The 21750-nt window shown below is 36.4% G+C and overlaps 1 pseudogene; it reads left to right on the forward strand.

The window, feature by feature from the left end:
- The first annotated feature begins 717 nt into the window (after positions 1–717).
- Positions 718–15269, forward strand: LOC121492571 (annotated as a pseudogene).
- The last annotated feature ends 6481 nt before the right edge of the window (positions 15270–21750 follow it).

The raw sequence follows: 21750 nt of genomic DNA on the forward strand, positions 1-21750 counted from the left end.
TCATGACAAATGGTAATTCTAATTTATAAAACCAGTCTTCTGTATCGTTAGCAGGGAAGAGAAGCAATTTTTTTCAGGAGGGAAAACATTTCAACTGAAAAACTAGGACCATATGGTAAGGAAATACATGCCTCTATACTAAAGGCTCCCCCTCTGGTGCTGTTTACTAATGTCCTGTTTGGATATTTGCCGGCCACTTTTGTACATCCTCTTTGTCCTAATACATTGTGGCTCCTTATAAAACAACCAGCGCATATATTGTCCCTGCCTACGTATTTTAAGTCCAGGACTTTTGAATTATCAAGATAATTTCCCTAACAAATGCAAAAGATATTTTAAATGAAAGTTGCCTTCCCATGATTATGCAACTCTTCAAAGTGCTTTTATGTGTGTTCCTAAAAATGTTAACTGTCTGAATGTTCAAGTTGTTGCTTCCCTAACCGATATAGCTGATATAAAAATATGTGTGGCACAAAGATTGACCTTATTCTTTGCTCAGAGGAGATGATACTAATGGATAAGAATCTAGCCAGTAATGAAATAAAGGCGATTGACCTGTAAATTGATTCTTTTTTTATTGGGTTGGAGCTGTGTATAACAATATTCCAGAAGGCTCACTAGCCACTTTTGGCAAAGCCTGTTAGTACTCCATGCTCTCCTCTACATTTCCCAGTTTGCTTTGCAGTTAGGTTGGAGCCATGTGGCAAGATTTAGGCGATGGATCATCACTCAAAATATCACTCTGATACTAGGCATTCAAGAACAGGTATGTTTTTCCCATTCTTCTCTACTTCTTCACCAGTGATCTTAGAATCTGTATATTCCGATGGAGCCACTACGGAGCGATAGTCTTCTGTGTACCTTTGCTAACCCATATTAGACACATAAGGTTTGATGTGTTAAACCTCTGAGGTTTGGGGATTGGTTTGCTATCATAACATAATTTCACCATATCTAATGAAAATGAAGATGTCTTCACTGGGACAAATGTAGAAGCTAAAAGTGGGGTGAGGATTTATACCCTTGGTTAGGAAAACTCAGTGGACTTTCTTTATGTAGTTCTCACATCTAAAATCATATCTCTTCAAGATCCAAAAGTTTTGTGTTTTTTTTTAAATTTCTTAAATTTCCTTTCCAGTTCCAATTACTGACATCTTGGGATAGATGTTACAAAATGTATAAATAATTACAGGCACAAACATGAAAAACTCAAGAGAAAAAGTACTTGGAACAAGAACAATTTAAGCAAAATTCACCTGGCTTTAATTTCCTGTGCCTAGCAAAATTTCCTCCTTGCCTAATTTCACATTCATCCTGTGACCAATTATTGTGCTGAACAGTTGGCTTCATTTTAGTAGCTGCTATGGCACAACCAGCTCCCCTTTTCAGGACCAATGTGTTCATTCTTCGAGCTGCCAGAGGTGTTCCCTGCCAAGAGATTACAGCTGAGTCCTTTTCCAGGAATTACAGCTGACCAAAGAATGCTGTCTACTCAAGATGTACTCAAGGTAGCCCTCTTCTAATAACCTGTGAACTTGGTGAATACAAAGATCTTGACTCCTTTGGAACATCTTTGAACAGCTGTTTTTAAAGGTTATTTATTTTAGAGAGAGAGAGATAAAGAGCATGAGTGGGAGAGGTAGAGGGAATCTCAATCAGACTCCACTACTCTGAGCGCAGAGTCTGTTGTGGGGCTCCATCCCAGGACCCCAAGATCACACCTGAGCTGAAGCCAAAAGTCAGGCACTTAACCAACTGAGCCACCCAAGTGCCCCCCTTATTCTTTTTTACAAATGTCTAAGATAAATTACCTTATTTGTAATTCTGAATTATCATAAATAACAATTTTAATATAAAATTATCTAAAATAATTCTTGGAATAATTTTAGTTTTTCAGAGAAGTTACAAAAATAGTACAGAGTTTCTGTGTACTCTTTACTCAGTTTCTTCTGTTAAAAGATAAACTGAGGCATATTAACAGTTTTAAGAATTTATTTGAACAAAAATCTGTTTGAATCAGTATACATCCAATCTAACAGGTGAAGAGGAGCTCTAAGAAGCTATACAAAATGAAAGACTTTTACAGGCAGAAGGGAGTGGGAACAAGCAAGTTAGACAAAAAAGGAAGTTGTTGATTGCAAAGTTACATTCCCTTAGGGATCATGGGGATCTATCACGTAGGTTACCTAACTAGTGATGATCAAACGATTCCTGATTAAGATTCCATTTCTGGGAGATTCAAAACTTTAAGCCTCAGTTTGGTGATGTGGACTTAGCAAAAGCAATTTCATTTTGGACCTGTTATCTTGTTTTTAATACCTCTAATGTTAACATATTACCATTGTACAGTTGCCAAAACTAAGAAATGAACATTTGTGCATGACTATTACCTTACCTCTAGATTTTATTCAGATTTCAGCTGATTTGCCAATAATTTCCTCTTTCTATTCTAGGATCACATCCAGGATACAACATTACGTTAACAGTAATTATTAGTTGACAAAATTAATAAAACTCATAAATAAATATATATATATATATATATATTTACCACTAATCTAAAAGTGATTAACTAATGTAGGAAATATATTTTTTTGAACTACATAAAAATAGTATACCATCTAATACTAACTACCTGTGTGACTTTATGCATATTTCTTTACTTCTCTGGGCCTTGATAAGTGTATCTATATATCTATAAATAAGATGGGTTAAATTTGATTATATATTTGGTCCCTTCCATTTTTTATGTTCTATGCTTCAAACCTTAAAAATCACATAAAATTTTGCAGAGCAGAGCATTTCCTGTTAGAAAATTACAATGGGGACAGAAGTTTTCTAATTAATGTAAATGAAGTGGGCATACCTCTGTAACCTTGATGGAATTTTGTTACAATTTTTTGCTGTTAATTTAAATTTTAAAAAATTACCATATCAGCTCCCTTGAGCAACCAGCAAAATCAAAAACTAAGATAGAATAAGAAGAAAATGCATCTATGAAATGAAGGAAAAAATTGAATTAATTCTTAGGAGAATTTGGTGCAGAAAGAGAAGGCTCTTAAAGGTCCATAACTCATTAGTTAAGTATATTTATGTTGGGTCAGCAAAGAAATGCCCTGGATTGGGAGAGCTGGTGATTAGAAAGCCTCAGAAGATGCACATTCTGATCAACACTTAATTATTTTTTGTAAATATGAAGCTAGTTCAACAGGTCAAAATGAGAATAATTATTACTCTGAAGAAGAGCATTAATTTCTTGAAAATAAATTATGCTAATCTTTAGACATGTTGTTGCAAAAGAAGAAAGAAAACACATAAAGAAGTACAGTACATGCTTTAATTCAAATCCCTTACATTATGAGAGTCATTTAATGAAACCCTACTTGTAACAGCAAATGGTAATTTGTTAATAAACATTAACTTAAACATGAGCACTAAGTGGTATTGCAAGCCTTCTTTGAAAAAGAAAGGTGGTAATATAAAGAGTGATTACTTATTTAAATATATTCTAAAATTATCAATGGATGTTTTAAGCATTTTCGTCTGAGTCAATTTATTTGGAAAAGTAATTTGGTGAATTTAATGATTAATCAAATTATAATAGAGTTCAGAATTTACTTTCAGTAATAAGCATGTATTATTTTCCTAATTTTAAAAATGTATTTGAAGTAGTGGTCCTCTTGCATAATGAAAACTTTAGGGAAATTTATATTTTATCTTTGTACCTGTACATGCAAGTCATTAATTTTTGAGGAAGTAAATCATTTGGATGCAACTCTGCTAAAAGCTTTCTATCATTCAAAAAGTGGTAAAACATCCATGAGTATGACAGAATTTGATTAAAAATGATAGTATTTTAAAAATATGATAGTATTTATGTGTACTAGCTAACCTACTCAAGCCACAAAATCTACAGTAAGACCTTTTTGTGTCAAAAGTTCTGAGAAGTGAGTGAGTGAGTGTGTGTGTGTGTGTGTGTGTGTGTGTGTGTGTGTGTTGGGGAGATGGACTGTGAGGTGGTTGGGAACTCTGCAGTCTTTCAAATGTAGGCATGAGGTCCTTTTTAGCTCTGGGTATTTTTAGCAGGGTAGGGAACAGTGGCTGGCTTAAATTATGGCTGTGGTTCTTCCTGGTAGAAGGTGCTATTTCTTCTGGAAGAGCCTATGGGCCTCTGGAAAGGAATCAGGCTTGCAGCTACTGCTATGATATGGACACACTCTGCAATTAAATTATTGTGACCAAACCAAATGACAGGGGCCTCACTTACAGAGGAAAGGTCTCTGTGATATGACTGGCCCAACTTGGTTACGTAAGTATCATATGGAAACAGTAGTTGGATACTTGAAAAGGGTAGGCAACATTCAAATCTTTCATATTTGGCTTTGTAATCCGTGATATTATTATTTTTCTAGCACATTTGCTTTCCTAATTGTGTTTTGCTTGGATTCATATTAAAAAGCGTTTGTCTTCCCTGAGCACACACCAGCTGGGTAGTGGGAGGAAAGGGCCTTGAAGCTAACCAGGCAGTGGGGCAATACAGCTCTAAGATTCAAAATTAGTCATGAATAATTCACAAAGCAGATAATCCACCCATGGATAAACAAAAGGTACTGGACTCATCCCAGGATTATTTTATCCCCTGTTCTAATTCTTAAACTACTAAATTTTTCTTTACTTTTTTTTTTTTTTTACACTGGTTAACAGATACACTAAGGTATTTTATTCAAGGATTTTTAATTAGAATTTATAGCTCTTTAAAAACAAAATATTAAAAAACAAAATATTAAAAAAAAACAAAATATTTATTGTTTTCTCTTGGTTATATTTCCTTTTTATTTGAAAGAAAGATCTCACATACATATGTGTAAATAGCTACTAAGGCTAAGGTTAATATGTCTTTGGGATCTAGCAAGTTGTGGATATTGGATTTTCATCTAATTTGCCATTCAACTAGGAGACAATTGTTTAGCCCTTCTGTGTTTCAGCTACTTCCTCCAAATCATAGATGAAAATAACAGAACCTTTAAAAGACATTATGAGTATTAATAAAGTAACATAGGTGTCTGAGAGCAATAAACAAAAGGTACTATAAGTACTATTGTTTTATTTTTTCCTTTGCATATTTCCATTGCCATATATCAGCCTTATTTAGGGTGCCAGGATAATTTTTGCTACAATTATTGTTTTATATTCACTAAACAACAGCAGTATTTTTGCTGTTTGTGCAATATATTCATGCAATATATTACTTTAGGAAAATGCACTTCCTGTCCTGGGGCTGGTAAATTATAGAACAATAGAAAAAATCTGCGAAATACAAAGTACTGTTTGGTAGTGAGTTATTCCATTAAAATAAAAAGGCAATGACAGCTTTTCTCCTCCTTCTTTCCTTTCTTCCTCTTCTCTCTCTCTCTCTCTTTCTATCTTTTGCTCTTTAAATTTTAATTCCAGTATAGTTAACATACAGTGCCATATTCGTTTCAGGTGTACAGTATAGTGACTCAGCACTCCTCTACCTTACAAACTGCTCGTCATAATAAATGTACTCTTAATCCCCTTTACCTATTTCCCTCATCCCCCTACCTACCTCCCCTCTAGCAACCATTAGTTTGTCTCTATAGTTGAGTCTGTTTTTTTACTTTGTTTCTTTGTTTTCTTTTTCTTTTTTTTTTTAATTCTACATTTGAGTAAAATCATATGGTATTTGTCTTTCTCTGACTGATTTATTTGACTTAGCATTTTCTCCTCTGGATCCATCCATGTCATTATAAATGGCATGATTTCATTCTATTTTATGGCTAAGTTATATTCCATTGTGTGTGTGTGTGTGTGTGTGTGTGTGTGTGTGTGTGTATCACATCTTCATCTGTCAATGGACACTTGGACTGCTTCCATAATTTGGCTATTTTAAATAACACTGCCATAAACATAGGGGTGCATATCTCTTTTCAAATTAGGGTTTTCATTTTCTTTGGGTAAATAGCCAGTGGTGGAATTACTGGATAGCATGGTATTTCTAATTTTTTGAGAGAGAGAGAGCATGCATGCAAGTGAGCACAAGCAGTGGGTGAGGGGCAGAGGGAGAGAGAGAGAATCCTAAGTGGCTGCATGCCCAAAGCAGAGCCCAATTAAAGGGCTCTGAGATCATGACCTGAACTGAAATCAACACTTGGAGGCTTACCTGACTGAGCTCCCCAGGACACCCCTTTTTTTCAGTGGTTCCAAGTTTAATCAAGGATGCAAAGGGGGCTGCACTGCCGCTCAGTGAGGACCCCAAGGTGGTGGGCAGTCTGGGCCCCACGTGGAGAATTTACTTTTTGCAATTGAATAGAGGAACATAGCATAACCAGAAACAGTGTTAAGGCCATCCTGCTCCCATCCTGGACCTGGGTGGCAAGGAGGGACACAGGGGCAGCTCAGCTGACTAGGCCTTCTTTTGGGGATAGGTCACCCCCACCCTTTCCGTCTGGGAGCCTCCCCACTCACCTGCCCTTCTGAATCCAATTTTGAATTTTTTGAGGAACCTCCATACTGTTTTCCAATGTAACTGTACCAGTTTGCTTTTCTGCCGATAGTGCACGAGAGTTACATTTTCTCCACATCCTCACCAACACTTGTCATTTCTTATGTTTTTTATTTAGCTATTTTAACAGGTGTGAGGTGATATTTCATTGTGCTTTTGATTTCCATTTCCCTGATGATAAGTGATATTGAACATCTTTTCATGTGTCTGCTGGCCATCCATATGGAGAAATACCTGTTCATATCTTCTGCCCATTTTAATTATTATTTTTGGTGTTGAGTTGCATAAGTCCTTTATATAGTTTGGATACTAACCCTTTATCAGATATGTCATTTGCAAATATCTTCTCCCATTCTGTAGGTTGTCTTTTAGCTTTGTTGATGGTATCCTTTGCTATGCAGATTTTATTTTGATGTAATCCCAATAGTTTATTTTTGCTTTTGTTGTTTCCCTTGCCTCATGAAACGTATCTAGAAAAATGTTGCTACTGCTAATATCAGAGATATTACTGCCTGTGTTCTAGGATTTTTAAGATTTCAAGTCTCACATTTAGGTCTTTAATCCCTTTTGAGTTTATTTTTGTGTATGGTGTAAGAAAATGATCCAGTTTCATCCTTTAGCATGGAGCTGTCCAGTTTTTCCATTCCTTTTTTTTTTTTTTTTGTTATTTTTTTTTTAACTTTTATTGGTGTTTAATTTACCAACATACAGAAAAACACCCAGTGCTCATCCCGTCAAGTGTCCACCTCAGTGCCCGTCACCCATTCCCCTCCAACACCCGCCCTCCTCCCCTTCCACCACCCCTAGTTCGTTTCCCCGAGTTAGGAGTCTTTATGTTCTGTCTCCCTTCCTGATATTTCCCAACATTTCTTTTCCCTTCCTTTATATTCCCTTTCACTATTATTCATATTCCCCAAATGAATGAGAACATACACTGTTTGTCCTTCTCCGATTGACTTACTTCACTCAGCATAATACCCTCCAGTTCCATCCACGTTGAAGCAAATGGTGGGTATTTGTCGTTTCTAATTGCTGAGTAATATCCCATTGTATACATAGACCACATCTTCTTTATCCATTCATCTTTCGATGGACACCGAGGCTCCTTCCACAGTTTGGCTATTGTGGCCATTGCTGATAGAAACATCGGGGTGCAGGTGTCCCGACGTTTCATTGCATCTGAATCTTTGGGGTAAATCCATTCCTTTTTTGAAGAGACTTTTTCCTGTGGCATATCCTTGCCTCCTTTCTCAAAGATTAATTGACCATATAATTGTGGGCTTATTCCTGTACTCTGTTCTAATGATCTGTCAGTTTTTGTACCAGTACTATATTGTTTTGATTACTATAGTTTTGTAGTATATCTTGAAATCTGGGATTAGGCTAACTCCAGTTTTCTTCTTCTTTTTCAAGATTGCTTTGCCTAGTTGAGTGTTTGTGGTTCCATACAAGTGTTAGGATTATTTGTTCTAGTTCTGTGAAAAATGCTGTTGGTATTTTGAAAGGGATGGCATTAAATCTGTAGATTGCTTTGAGCAGTATGGACATTTTAACAATATCTGTTCTTCTAATCTATGAGCATGGAATATCTTTCTGTCTATGTTGTCTTCAATTTCTGTCATCAGCGTTTCATAGTTTTCAGAGTATAGATCTTTCACTGCACCTCCTTGATTAAGTTTCTTTTTAGATGTTTTATTATTTTTGGTGCAATTGAAAATGGGATTTTATTACTTTCTCTTTCTTCTACTCCATTATTAGTGTAAGGAAATGTAACGGATTTCTGTATATTGATTTTGTATCCTGCAACCTTCCCGAATTTACTTATCAATTCTAGCAATTTTTTGGTGGAGTCTTTAGGAATTTCTCTATATCACATCATCTACAAATAGTGAAATTTTCTTACTGATTTGGATGCATTTAATGTCTTTTTCTTGCTTGATTGCTGTGGCTAAGACTTCCAGTACTATGTTGAATAAAATGGTGAGAGTGGGCAGTCCTGTCATCTTCCTGACTCAACTTCTTCACCATTAAGTATGATGCCACCTATGGATTTTTCATATATGGCCTTTATTGTGTTGAGGTATATTACCTCTAGACCTCCTTTGTTGAGATTTTTTTTTCTATCATGAATGGATGTTGTATTTTGTCAAGTGCTTTTTCTTGCTATTGCAATATATCACACTGATTGATTTGCAAAAATTGAATAATCCTTGCATCCCAGGAATAAATCCCACTTGATTGTAGTGAAATGATTTTTTTAATGTATTGTTGGATTTGGTTTGCTAATATTTCTGTGGATTCTGTGTCTCTATTCATCAGAAATATTGATTTCTAGTTCTGTTTTTTTTCTAAGGTGTTTATCTGGCTTCAGTAACAGGTAATACTGGCCTTGTAGAGTGAATTTAGAAGCTTTCCTTCCTCTTATGTTTTGGAAAAGTTTGATAAGTATTAACTCTTTTTAAATGTTTGGTAGAATTCATCTATGAGGCCAAAAGATCCTGGACTTTTGTTTGTTGAGTTTTTTTTTTTTTTTTTTTTTTTGATTACTGATTCAATTTCATTGCTGGTCATCAGTATGTTCAAATTTTCTATTTCTTCCCGATGCAGTTTTGGTAGGTTATATATTTTTAGGAATTTATGCATTTCTTATAGTTTGTACAATTTGTTGGCCTATAATTTTTCATAATACTCTTATAATGTTTGTATTTTTGTGGTGTTGGTCGTTATTTCTTCTCTTTCACTTGTTATTTCGCTTCTTTGAGTCCTCTCTCTTTCTGTCTCTTTGTCTTTTTTTAGTGAGTCTGCCTATCTATCAATTTTACTGATCTTTTCAATAAACCAGGTCCTGACTTCACTGATCAGTTCTAATGTTTTGAATTTTACTTTCTACCCTATTTCTGTTCTAATCACTATTTCCTTCTTTCTACTTGTTTTGGATTTTGTTTGTTCTTCCATTTCTAGGTTCTTTAGGTATAAGGCTATGCTGTTTTAATATTTCTCTTGTTTCTTGAGGTAGGCCTGTATTGCTAAAAACTTCCCTCTTAGAACAGCTTTTGCTATATCCCAAATCTTTTGGACCATTGTGTTCTCATTTTCATTTGTCTCCATGTATTTTTTATTTTTTCTTTATTTTCTTGGTTCAGTTATTCTTCTTTTAGTAGCATGCTATTTAACCTCCATGTGTTTGTGGTCTTTCCAGATTTTTTTCTTGTGGTTGATTTCTAATTTCACAGTGTTGTGATCCAAAAAAGATGCATGGTATGACTTCAGTCTTTTTGAATTTGTTGAGGCTTGCTTTGTGATTTATATGTGATCTATTCATGTGCACTTGAAAAGAATGTGTATTCTCCTATTTTAGGATGGAATATTCTGAATATATCTGTTAGATCCATTTAGTCCAATGTACTATTCAAAGCCACTATTTCCTTGTTGATTTTCTGTTTGAATAATTTATTCATTATTTTAAGACCCCTACCCCAATAGAAGGGGCCTTAAAAGTCTCCTACTATTATTTTATTACCAATGATTACTTCTTTTATGTTTCCTGTTAGCTGTTTTGTGTACACCCATGTTGGGTGCAAAAATATTTACCATTGTTATAGCTTTCTTTGGAATGTTCCCTTCATGACTGATTAGATAGTGTCTTTCTTTGTATTTTGTTACAATCTTTGTTTCAAAGTCTATTTTGTCTCATGTAAGTATTGCTACTCTGGCTTGCTTTTCACTTCTATTTGCATGAAAAATGCTTTCCCATCCCTCACTTTGAATCCGCATGTGTCTTTAGGTCTGAAATAAATCTCTTATAGGCATGATATAGATGAGTCTTGATTCTTTAACCATTCCTTATCTTTTGGTTGGAGCACTTAGTCCATTTATATTTAAAATGATTATTAATAGGTATATATTTACTCCCATTTTATTACTTGTTTTATGGTTATTTTTGTAGTTCTTTGTTCCTTCTCTTGCTCTCTTCTCTCATGGTTGGCTGGCTTTCGGTAGCAATATACTTGGATTCCTTTTTCTTTACTTTTTGCATATATATTAGTGGTTTTCATTTATGGTTATCAGTAGGTTTGTAATATAACACCTTCTGCATATAGCAGTCTATATTAAGTTGATGGTTGCTTAAGTTGTAACCTTTTTTTTACTCCTCTTGTACCCACCCCATGCTTTAGGTATATAGTGTCATATTTTACCTCCTTTTATTTTGTGAATCCCTTGACTGATATTTATTGATATACTTATTGTACTGCTTTTGTTTTTGCTACTTTTCTTGCTCCTACTTGCGGTATTTCCTTTCCATTCAAAGAATCCCCTTTAACATTTCTTATAGGGCTGGTGTAGTGGTCATGAATTTTTGTTTGTCTGTGAAATGATCTCTTCTTCTATTTTGAACAATAGCCTTGCTGGATAGAGTATTCGTGACTGCAGGGTTTTTTTCCCTTTCAGCACTTTGAATATATCATGCCACTTTCTTCTGGCCTGCAAAATTTCTGCTGAAAAATCCACTGATAGGTTTCCTTTGTATGTAATTGCTTTCTTTTTTCTTGCTGTATTTATTTATTTATTTGTTTATTTGTTTATTTATTATTATTATTTATTTATAGAGATGGGGAGAGAGGTGGAGGGAGAGGGAGGGAGAGAATCCTAAGCAGGCTCCATGGCCAGTGTAGAGCCTGATGCCGGGCTCAATCTCACAACCCGAATATCATGACCTCAGCCAAAATCAAGAGTTGGACACTTAACCAACTGAACCACCCAGGTGCCCCTCTCTCTCTCTGTCTTTAAAATTTTCTATTTGTAACTACTTTTTGCCATTTAGTTACTGTATGTCTTAGTGTAGACCTCCTTGGATTGATTTTGTTTGGGGCTCTGTGTGCCTCCTGGATCTGGATGTTTGTTTCCTTTCCCAGATTCTTGAACTTTTCAGCTACTACTTCTTCAAGTAAGTTTTCTGCCACTTATCTCTCTTCTCTTTCCGGGATTCCTATAATATCAATGCTTATTATGCTTGATGTTGTGGCTGAGTTCCCTAAGTCTATTTTCATTTTCTATTATTATCTTGTCCCTATCCTATTCAGTTTGTTTGCTTTGCATTACTCTGTCCTCTAGGTCACTGATCCTTTCTTCTGCTTCCTCTAGTCTGTTTAGTCCATCTAGTGTATTTTTAATTTTAGTTATTGAGTTCTTCATCTCTGATTGGTTTCTTTGTTTTCTATCACTCTGTTAAGTGTCTCACTGAGGTCCACCACTTTTTTTCTCAAGTTCAGTGAGTCTTTGTAACCTTTACTTTAGATTTTCTATCAAGCACATCATTTATCCCTCTTTCATTTAGCTCTCTTGCTGTGATTTTGTTCTGTTCTTTCATTTGGCACATATCCCTCTGTCTCCTCATTTATCTAAATTTCTGTATCTGTCTATGTGAAGTCAGCTATGTCTTTTGCTCTCGAAAATAGTGGCCTTCTGAAGAGGAGGTCCTCTAGTGCCCTACAGTGCAATGTTCCCTGTTCACCAGAACTGTTACTTCAGGAGTGTCTCCTCTGTGTGTTGTGTGTGCCCTACTGTTGTGATTAAGTTACTTTTACCTTCAGCCCAGTCTTCTGCAGTGGCTCTCTTTGCCTATTGTGGGCAGGATTTAGTCCCTGTGTTGTTAGTAAGCCAGTCTGGGGCATCCTTGGGCTTAAGCTGAGTAAGACCAGACATTTTTCAGAGATGCAGTAACACTGACCTGCAGAGTGCTTTATCTGAGAAATTTTCATTGGTGGGTAGGGCTTGTAATCTGACCAGACGTCTGTCCCCAAACCACTGCTAAGGCTACAATTGGACTGGTGTGTGTGATTATCTTCCTTCCCTGACCAAGAGTCACTTTGCAGTGGTACTGGTGCTATCTGGGATTCTTGTACTCTGTCAGGTTTGGGCACTACCTTGGATGGGCTTTAGCCAAGGGCATATTGGAGGTTCAAAGGAGAACGCGGGTGCAGGGTACATGATGTCAGCAATTCCTCACAAATTTACCGCAGGAGGGGACCTGCAGCTTCTAGGGACCAAGGAAGGCTAAGCTGGAAGGGGTGGATCCACAGAAGAGTGTGGAGGCAGGGCATATGGTGTTGGCAAGTTTTGTGCAGTTCTGCTCTGGGAGGAGACCTCAAACTAAGGCCCAGCAGGAGGCGGTGTGTCCACAAGAGAATGCTAGGGTGGGACACGCTGTTAGCAATGCAGATAGCAGGTACTGTAGTGGCACTGGTTCTCACAGATGTCCATATGTCTAGGCTGGGGTGTGAGGGAGGGAAATGGTCCCCACCAGCTCCTTTGTTCTTGAAGAACTCTCCCAATATCCCAGCTCCTCTAGTACATGCACTAATTATAAAAACTTGCAAAAATTGGTCCCTGATTTTTTAAACCAAGTGTTATGGGGATTCATCTTCCCCATGCAAGTTCCTCATGCCTGGGGTGCCTGGGACAGAGGTTTCTTTTATTCCTCTCTTTGCACTGCACTGTCCCTGCCTATAGGCGGCAGTCCCATGGATTCCTTTAGTTTTCATCCATGTCCCTGCCTTTCCGACCACCTTCGAGGTGGCTTCTTCTCTACTTTTAACTGTGGAGAGTCTGTTCTGCCAATCTTTGGATCCTTTTCTGGGTTATTTACACTGATGTAAGTATTATCTAGTTGTATCCCTAGGACAGGGTGAGGTTAGGATTCTCCTACTTTGCCATCTTTCCTGGAAGTCCTTTCTCTTCTTTTTAAAATGCTTTCTTGTTTTAATAGGTGAAGGGATATTGATAACATAAATGTTCATATGTCACATATTTGAAATCTGCAGAATACTTCCCTCTTTTGTGGACCATTTTAAGGGAGTTTGAAATTAAGGTTGTCATCCACTGACAAAGCTTATTTAGTTCTGTGTCCAACTTATTTTCCATTCTGGGTATATATACACATTTGGATAATTTTTCCTTTGAAACACCACTCAATGTCCTTCCACCCACAGTAATTCCTTCCAATATTGAAAGCGAATTTAAATATCTTGTTTAGGAGCCAGCCCTGGGTACTGCACACACTTTCAAGAGGCAAGAGAAGTATGGAGGGTTGAGCTTCCACCACACTGTCATCCTCAGCCACAGCCTCAGCCTCTGCTCCAGCTAACCTGGCCTGCCTGGAGCAGCTGGACAAAGGGCAGATTAGAAAAGTGGTGGAAGCTCTGTTGGCACACTCCAGGTCCAGGAAGAACGCAAATGGATTGCTTTTGAATGAGAATGAAAATCTCTTTTTAATGGTAGTATTATGGAAGATTCCAAGTAAATAACTGAGGGTCAGACTGCCCTTGCTTCATGGTATTCGATCAGATTTAACAAATACTTGTTTACTTCCCCAGGATGAACCCAATTTAACTCCTGAAAAGACAGAACGGTTTTACAAGAAGCTTTTGAACAAGCATGGAATTAAAACTGTTTCTTAGATTATCCCCCTCCGAACTCTAAAAAAGGCATACAAAGCTGATGAAGCCAAGCTGTGCCTCTTGGGAAGTTTTGACTTCTTCCTTACTGATGTGAGAATCAGGTGGCTCTTACCATCACACCTCGGGAGACATTTCTACCATGGAAAGAACATGCTGGTACCTGTGAACCTTCTGGCCAAGAATGTATCCAGGGAGATTAATGAATGCATAAGTAGCACTGTCTTAAACATCTCTAAAACTGGTTCTTGCAATACTATCCATGCTGGCCACACTGGAATGGAGGTTGAACACATCATTGATAACATCATCTCTGTGACGAAGAGGCTTTCACAAAAGTTGCCAGAGAAGTGGGAGAGCATGAAACTCTTTTATGTGAAGACGGACACGTCAGCTTCCTTGCCCGTCTTTTCCTCATTTGTCAGCTGTCAGGATGAAGCCAAGGGAATATGCACTGCTAGTCAGAAGAAAAAGGAAGCAAGCAAACAACAACAATAACAACAAAAAGAGTATCATGAAAAACAAAAAGAGAACAAAACAAAAGGCATATGAAACAGGCTAGAAAGGCTGCATCGGCCCAGAAGGAAGGGGACGCAGACCCCAAAACTAGTGATGCTGCTGTGAAGGACCCTGACCCCCACCCCCAGAAGGAGAAGATGCAGGCTCCTGAGAAGAGGCTGGTAGAGGAAAAACCCAGCATAAGGTGTAAGACGAGTCCAAAGACGAGATCCTGCTCATACCAATAGGGACTCCAGCAAAAGAAAGCGTAGAGATGCAAAACCATGCCGCAGGAAAGAAGTCTCAGAAAAAGAGGCCTGGTCCCAACACACCCCGTGAAAAGAAGAGAAAGGGGGGAATCCCTGGGTGGCGCAGCGGTTTAGCGCCTGCCTTTGGCCCAGGGCGCGATTCTGGAGTCCCGGGATCGAGTCCCACGTCGGGCTCCCGGCATGGGGCCTGCCTCTCTCTCTTTCTATGTCTGTCATAAATAAATAAATAAATAAATCTTTAAAAAAAAGAAGAAGAAGAAGAAGAAGAAGAGAAAGGCCTTTCCGGGTTTCGAGACCCCGAAGGCTGCAGAACCCAAGACTCCAGGTAATGGCCTAGAGAAGAAGCCAAGAATCAAAGAAGAGGCAGAGAAAGAAAGAAACTCTTCACTGGGGAAAAAAGACCCAAGACAGACAACCAAAGCGCCAGGGGCCAGGTTCTTTACTACTGCTAATAAATCTGCGAAAAAAGCTCTCCATACTCCCAAGCAGTGGCCCAAAAAGTGCAAAGTACGCCAGTCAGCCTAAAAATCAAGAGACCCAAGCAGAAGGAAACATCCGAACTCTCCAAAGAGCTTTTTGAAAATGCCAGTGCCCCAGCCCCCCACCCCGCCATGCAGCCTTCTCCGGGAGGGAGGCCCAGACTTAAATATTTGTTAAAACCTCCGCAGATAATTCTGATGTATGTTCCTGAGCTAGAGAACCAGTAGTTTCGAAGTAAATCCATTTTTTTAAAGTTGCCTTCTGTGTATTGGCCAATATGACAGGGAGACTACAAATCAAAACCACAATGAGATCCCACCTCACACAGTGAGAATGGGGAGAATTAACGAGACAGGAAACCACAAATGTTGGAGAGGATGCGGAGAAAAGGGAACCCTCTTGCACTGTTGGTGGGAATGTGAACTGGTGCAGCCACTCTGGAAAACTGTGTGGAGGTTCCTCAAAGAGTTAAAAATAGACCTGCCCTATGACCCAGCAATTGCACTGCTGGGGATTTACCCCAAAGATACAGATGCAGTAAAAAACCGAGACACCTGCACCCCAATGTTGATAGCAGCAATGTCCACAATAGCCAAACTGTGGAAGGAGCCTCGGTGTCCATCGAAAGATGAATGGATCAAGAAGATGTGGTCTATGTATACAATGGAATATTACTCAGCCATTAGAAAGGACAAATACCCACCATTTGCTTCCACCTGGGTGGAGCTGGAGGATATTCTGCTGAGTGAAATAAGTCAATCAATCTGAGGACAATCATCTATGGTTTCACTCATACGGGGAATATAAGAAATAGTGAAAAGGATTATAAGGGAAAGGAGGGAAAATGAGTGGGAAAAATCAGAGAGGGTGACAAAACATGAGAGACTCCTAACTCTGGAAAATGAACAATGGGGTCGTGGAAGGGGAGATGGGTAGAGGAATGGGGTAACTGAGTGGGGCACTGAGGAGGGCACTTGATAGGATGAGCACTGGGGGTTATACTATATGTTGACAAATCAAACTTCAATTAAAAAAATATATATATATATATTGAAAAAAAGAATCCAGTAACCATTGTGCCTTATGAAAATATAAAGATTATTTCCTCCAAATTAAGCATTATTTAAAGTATATAATGTAGAATAATTTCTCATTTTCTTTGATTTTTTAAATTTCTTTTTTTCCAAAACTTTATTGGGCATAATTGATATACAAAAACTGCACATATTTATTTAATTTACACAATTTGAGGAATTTGGACTTTGTGACTTTTTAAAAAATGAACACAATTGTACATAAAATCATAAAATTACTACAAGTTGTTCCGTGTATTATGTTAATTCTAAGTATTAGTTCACACTTCACTCATTATTTGATAATGATATTCTGTTTGGCTTTATATTGTTTATAGATTTCAGGGAGGTACTTTTTCCTGTTCATTTAGATCAGATTTGGGAAAAAAAAATTTTTTCTGAGTAAATAAAAGATTTTCCACTTTAACTTTTATTATTGAATAATGTTTCAAATCTCAATAATCTGTTAAGCAAAGCTATAATTAAAAGAAAGGCAATTTGCTCATGGTACCATTGTATATCTATGAAACTGAGAAATATAGGTATTAGAATTATGGAACTCTATTAAAATAAATGAACATGTGACAAATATAGAACAATAAGAGCTTTCTTATGGAAATGTCCTTGGTAAGTTAGAGGTTACAGTAAGAAAAATGTACTTATAAGAGGGAAATTTGGGACGCCTGGGTGGCTTAGTGGTTGAGTGTCTGCCTTCCGCCCAGGGTGTGATCCTGGAGACCTGGGATCGAGTCCCACATCAGGCTCCCTGCATGGAGCTTGTTTCTCTCTCTGCCTGTGTCTCTGACTCCCTCTGTGTCTCTCATGAATAAATAAATAAAATCTAAAAAAAAATAAATAAATAAGAGGGAAAAAACAACAAATCTAAGAGAAATCTCAACAGAATCTTAAATTTTTTTTAAATTTTAACAGATCTTCAAATCTAACTGAAGAAAAGTAGCATTATTTTAGTGAGAAATAAATGTTTAATAAATGAAAAGGAATGGCATATTCACAGATGTAAATATTACAATTATAAACCTGTTTGATGTTTCCAAATACATTTATAGGTACAAGTAAATGTTAACCATAACTCCAATAGAGTGTTTTGAAACTGAGAAAAAAGTATAAAATTTTCATTGGAAAATAAACTGCTTAAAATAAGTAAAATGTTTTTGAAAAGGAATGATAACAAGATAGACTTAGTCTGCCTTATATTAACATGTATGACACTGTAATAGAATAGAAGAGAGCACCTTTGGAAAAAATATGGACACATCAGGAAAACAATGGATATTCTATAAACAAATTCTTCTATATATGAAAAGCTTTTATAGTAAAAGTAATATAAAAACCAGTAAAGAAGGTGAAGATTATTTATTTTTCTTTTTTCCAGTTTTATTGAGATATAGTTGACATATATCACTGTATGCAAAGTTTAAGGTGTACAGCATAATATTTTGACTTTTATATATTATGATATAATTACCACAGTAAATTTATTTAAAATCCATCATTTCATATAGATACTTAAAAAGGAGAAAAGTGTTTTTATTTTGGGATAAGAACTCTTAGAATATACTATTCTATTAATAACTTTCAAATATATCATATAACAGTATTAACTATAGTCATGTCATATTTAACATTACATCTTCATTATTTATTTATTTTATAACTGGAAGTTTGTAGCTAGCAATGTATCTTTTTTAAAGAAATGTTGGAATGCATGAAAAAGTAAAGGGTAAAAGAAGAATCATTGTATAGAGGCAACTATTGTTAACACACTAGATATTTTCTCTAAATATTTTCTTTTACTTTTTCCCCTGACTGGAAATAACTGTTTTTTATATACCATAGGATATTAATATATGATAAATATTAAAAATTTAGACAAGATAAAAAATAAAAAGGGGAAAATAAAAAGTAGCATTATAACTAGAGATAATCCTATCATCATTTCTCCCAGATTTTTTGATGCACAGGTATAAATATACATTTTGTTTTATTTTTTAAAAGTTTAATTCCAGTGCAATTAACATACAGCGTTATATTAGTTTCAGGTGTACAATATAGTGATTCAACAGTCTACACAGTACTTAGTTCTCATCAAAGAAAGTGTACTCATAATCCTCTTCACTCATTTTACCTATCCCCCACCCACTTCCCAGAAGATGAAGATTATTTAATAAATAATGATGAGATTTCATCCCCACTAGAACATAGTAAGATCCACAAGGCATTTTATTTAGTTTACCAGTTTCAACCAGTGTCTAGAAGATTGTCTTCATAGGAGAGATGGTCATTATGTATCTGCTAAATGAAAACTGGTTTGGAAAAGTTCATTTTGATTCTCACATCACACAATATTCTGAGATTAAATCTAGACAAATTGTATAAACTCTAGGGATGCCGGGTGGCTCAGAGGTTGAGCATTTGCCTTCTGCTCAGGGCATGATCCCAGAGTCCTGGGATCTCCCCATAAGGAGACTGCTTCTCCCTCTGCCTATATCTGTGCCTCTCTCTCTCTGTGTCTCTCATGAATGGATGAATGAATGAATAAAAAAATAAAATCTTTTTAAAAAATTGCATAAACTCTAAGAAAATAGAAATAAATCATTATCAAATCTTTTGGTGGAGGAAAATTTCATAAACTTAATAGATATTATCATAAAGGAAGACTATTTTCCTTACCTATAATAAATATTGAATATTGATTATATTCAAATATAAAATAGGTCTCTGAAGTTTACAAAACTTTATAAACAAAATTAACAAGCCAAAAAAGAATTTAAAGATATTTATAACAAACCTGCAAATTAGTAGACAAGGCATTAAGCATCTATTCTGAAATGGTTAGAGGGCATGAATAGTTCAGAAAAGAGGGAGTAGAAATAGCTAAGAAACATAAAATGTTCAAATTCTCAGGTAATGAATGAATGTGAATTAAAACAACAGTAAAACACAGACATGTAAGATTTACCTATTTAATTGTAAATATTTAAAATAGACATGATGTTCAACACTTACAGGAGGATAGTATGATAACACGGTCACACACAAGTGTAACAAAACGTTTGTGGTCTTTGAGCCAATAATTCCACTTCTAGGAATCTAAACTAATAAAATAATTCAAAATATAGTCGAATATCCATATACAAATAAGTGACTCATTAAATGTTTAAATCAAAATAATTAAACAGAAATAAGTAAATGTCCGATAAGATAGTATGATCTAATCATGTAATTATTATGCAGTTAGTTGAGAGGAGGATTTTTTTAAATCAGAATGTTACCATGTTAAAATGCTAACAAAAAAAAATCAAGAAACATATGGAAACAGACAGCAAGTATAGGTGATATAATCATTGCAAAATTATTTTATCTAATGTGTTGACCATATAATGTAAATAGTATTTTCTTCTTTATTTTTCTGAACTTTTTACATGTATTGCTTTTTTGACTAAAACAAACTTCATTCAATATCTAATAAAACATTTTAATTATGTAAAGTTTTTGATATCTAATAAATTATTAATTATGTTATGAGATCAGAACAAGTTTATTTGTATCTATGTAGAATAATGCATAAATCCAGTGGGATTTTTTAAAAGTAAATGGGATTGTGCTCCTCCCTACAAACTCTCCCAGTGGGTTACCAGCATAGATAAAATAAAACCTAAACGTCCTAACCTGCCCTCTAAACAGGAAAGGATCCACCCTGCCAAGCCTCATTTCCTACTAGTCCTCAGTCCCCACCCCTATGTTTGCTGTTTTTAGACACATCCACTTCTTTCAACTCCCAGAAAGTGCCAGACTCCTTCCTTGGGTGCTCTTCCTTCAGCCTGAAACACTTCTTTTTTCTTCTTTCTTAAATGACTCCTTTTCAAGCTCCAAGTCTAAACTTAAATATCATTCACAAAGGCTTTCTCTGAAACCAGCATAAATCAGGTTCTCCCTACCACGCCCTTTTTTAGGATCTATACTTATGAGATAACCAAATAAGTTGCCAGGGCGTGGGAGGGCATTGAGAAACTTTGGAATCAAATGATGATATTATTATTTATATAAAATATGTTGAATGGTGAGCTTAAATGCTCCTAGTAATAGGTTGTTTTGATGTCTTGAAGCACAGTGTTTTCTGGGCCATAATTCATGGTAGGTGGAGATGGAATCATGAAGCACTTCATCATGAATCCACCATCAGATGGCATTCCATATAATTCAAAACCACAGGCTTATCCCCTTAAGTCAATGAAGAATTAGTGTAATACCTGAGTAGGCGTGGATATCAGCAGTGTACTGAAGGGCTAAATGTGTCCAACAATAAGAGATATGAATTTTACAATGGTATCTTCCCTGTCTCTTAAAAAAAAAGAAAAAGAAAGAAAGAAAGAAAGAAAGAAAGAGAAAAAAGAAAGAAAAAAAGAAAGAAAGAAAGAAAGAAAGAAAGAAAGAAAGAAAGAAAGAAAGAAAGAAACAGCAAGCTAAAGCAGGCCTGAAAGGTCCATCTCAGCTCTTCTCATTTCTTCTCCAACTTCAATTGTCTGTACAACTTGGGGTGGAAACATCTTCTCAGTGCTAGTCTAAGGGAGATCTCCTCTTTGGGGTCAATTCTGTAAATTCACTTAACATTGATTTTTAAAAATTTTCCCCAGGCAGCCTGGGTGGCTCAGCGGTTTGGCGCCGCCTTCAGGCCTGCACGCCATCCTAGAAACCCAGGATCTAGTCCCATGTTGCGCTCCCAGCATGGAGCCTGCTTCTTGCTCTGCCTCTTTCTGTTTCTCTTTGTCTCTCATGAATAAATAAATAAAATCTTTTAAAAAAATTTCCTGGCTCTAGGAATGCAATGAACACAACAGTATTGTCTCGGTTTTAATTTGCTTGTTTTCTGATTAGAGAATCAGAAAAATAAAAGTAAGCAAATAAAATTACAGAGAAAATGTAAGTAAGCGTTATTGAGGAAATAGAGGGGTCAGCTAGAAAATAATGGGTTAAACTTGCAGGGCCACTTAAGCTTGGGGCACACACGATGGTATGTCACCAATTTATTGCTTCTTAGTTCTGAATGAATTCTTCAGTAGATGCTCTGTGCAAAACAAAGAATTCCTTTTAATGTTCTGCATCACTTGCCATCAGGGAAATACAAATCAAAACCACGATGAGATACCACCTCACACCAGTGAGAATGGGGAAAGTTAACAAGGCAGGAAACCACAAATGTTGGAGAGGATGCGGAGAAAGGGGATCCCTCTTGCACTGTTGGTGGGAATGTGAACTGGTGCAGCCACTCTGGAAAACTGTGTGGAGGTTCCTCAAAGAGTTAAAAATAGACCTGCCATACGACCCAGTAGTTGCACTGTTGGGGATTTACCCCAAAGATACAGATGCAGTAAAAAACTGAGACACCTGCACCCCGATGTTTCTAGCAGCAATGTCCACAACAGCCAAACTGT

This window comes from Vulpes lagopus, chromosome 6 (assembly GCF_018345385.1).
Source record: "Vulpes lagopus strain Blue_001 chromosome 6, ASM1834538v1, whole genome shotgun sequence".
In the NCBI taxonomy this organism is placed as follows: Eukaryota; Metazoa; Chordata; class Mammalia; order Carnivora; family Canidae; genus Vulpes; species Vulpes lagopus.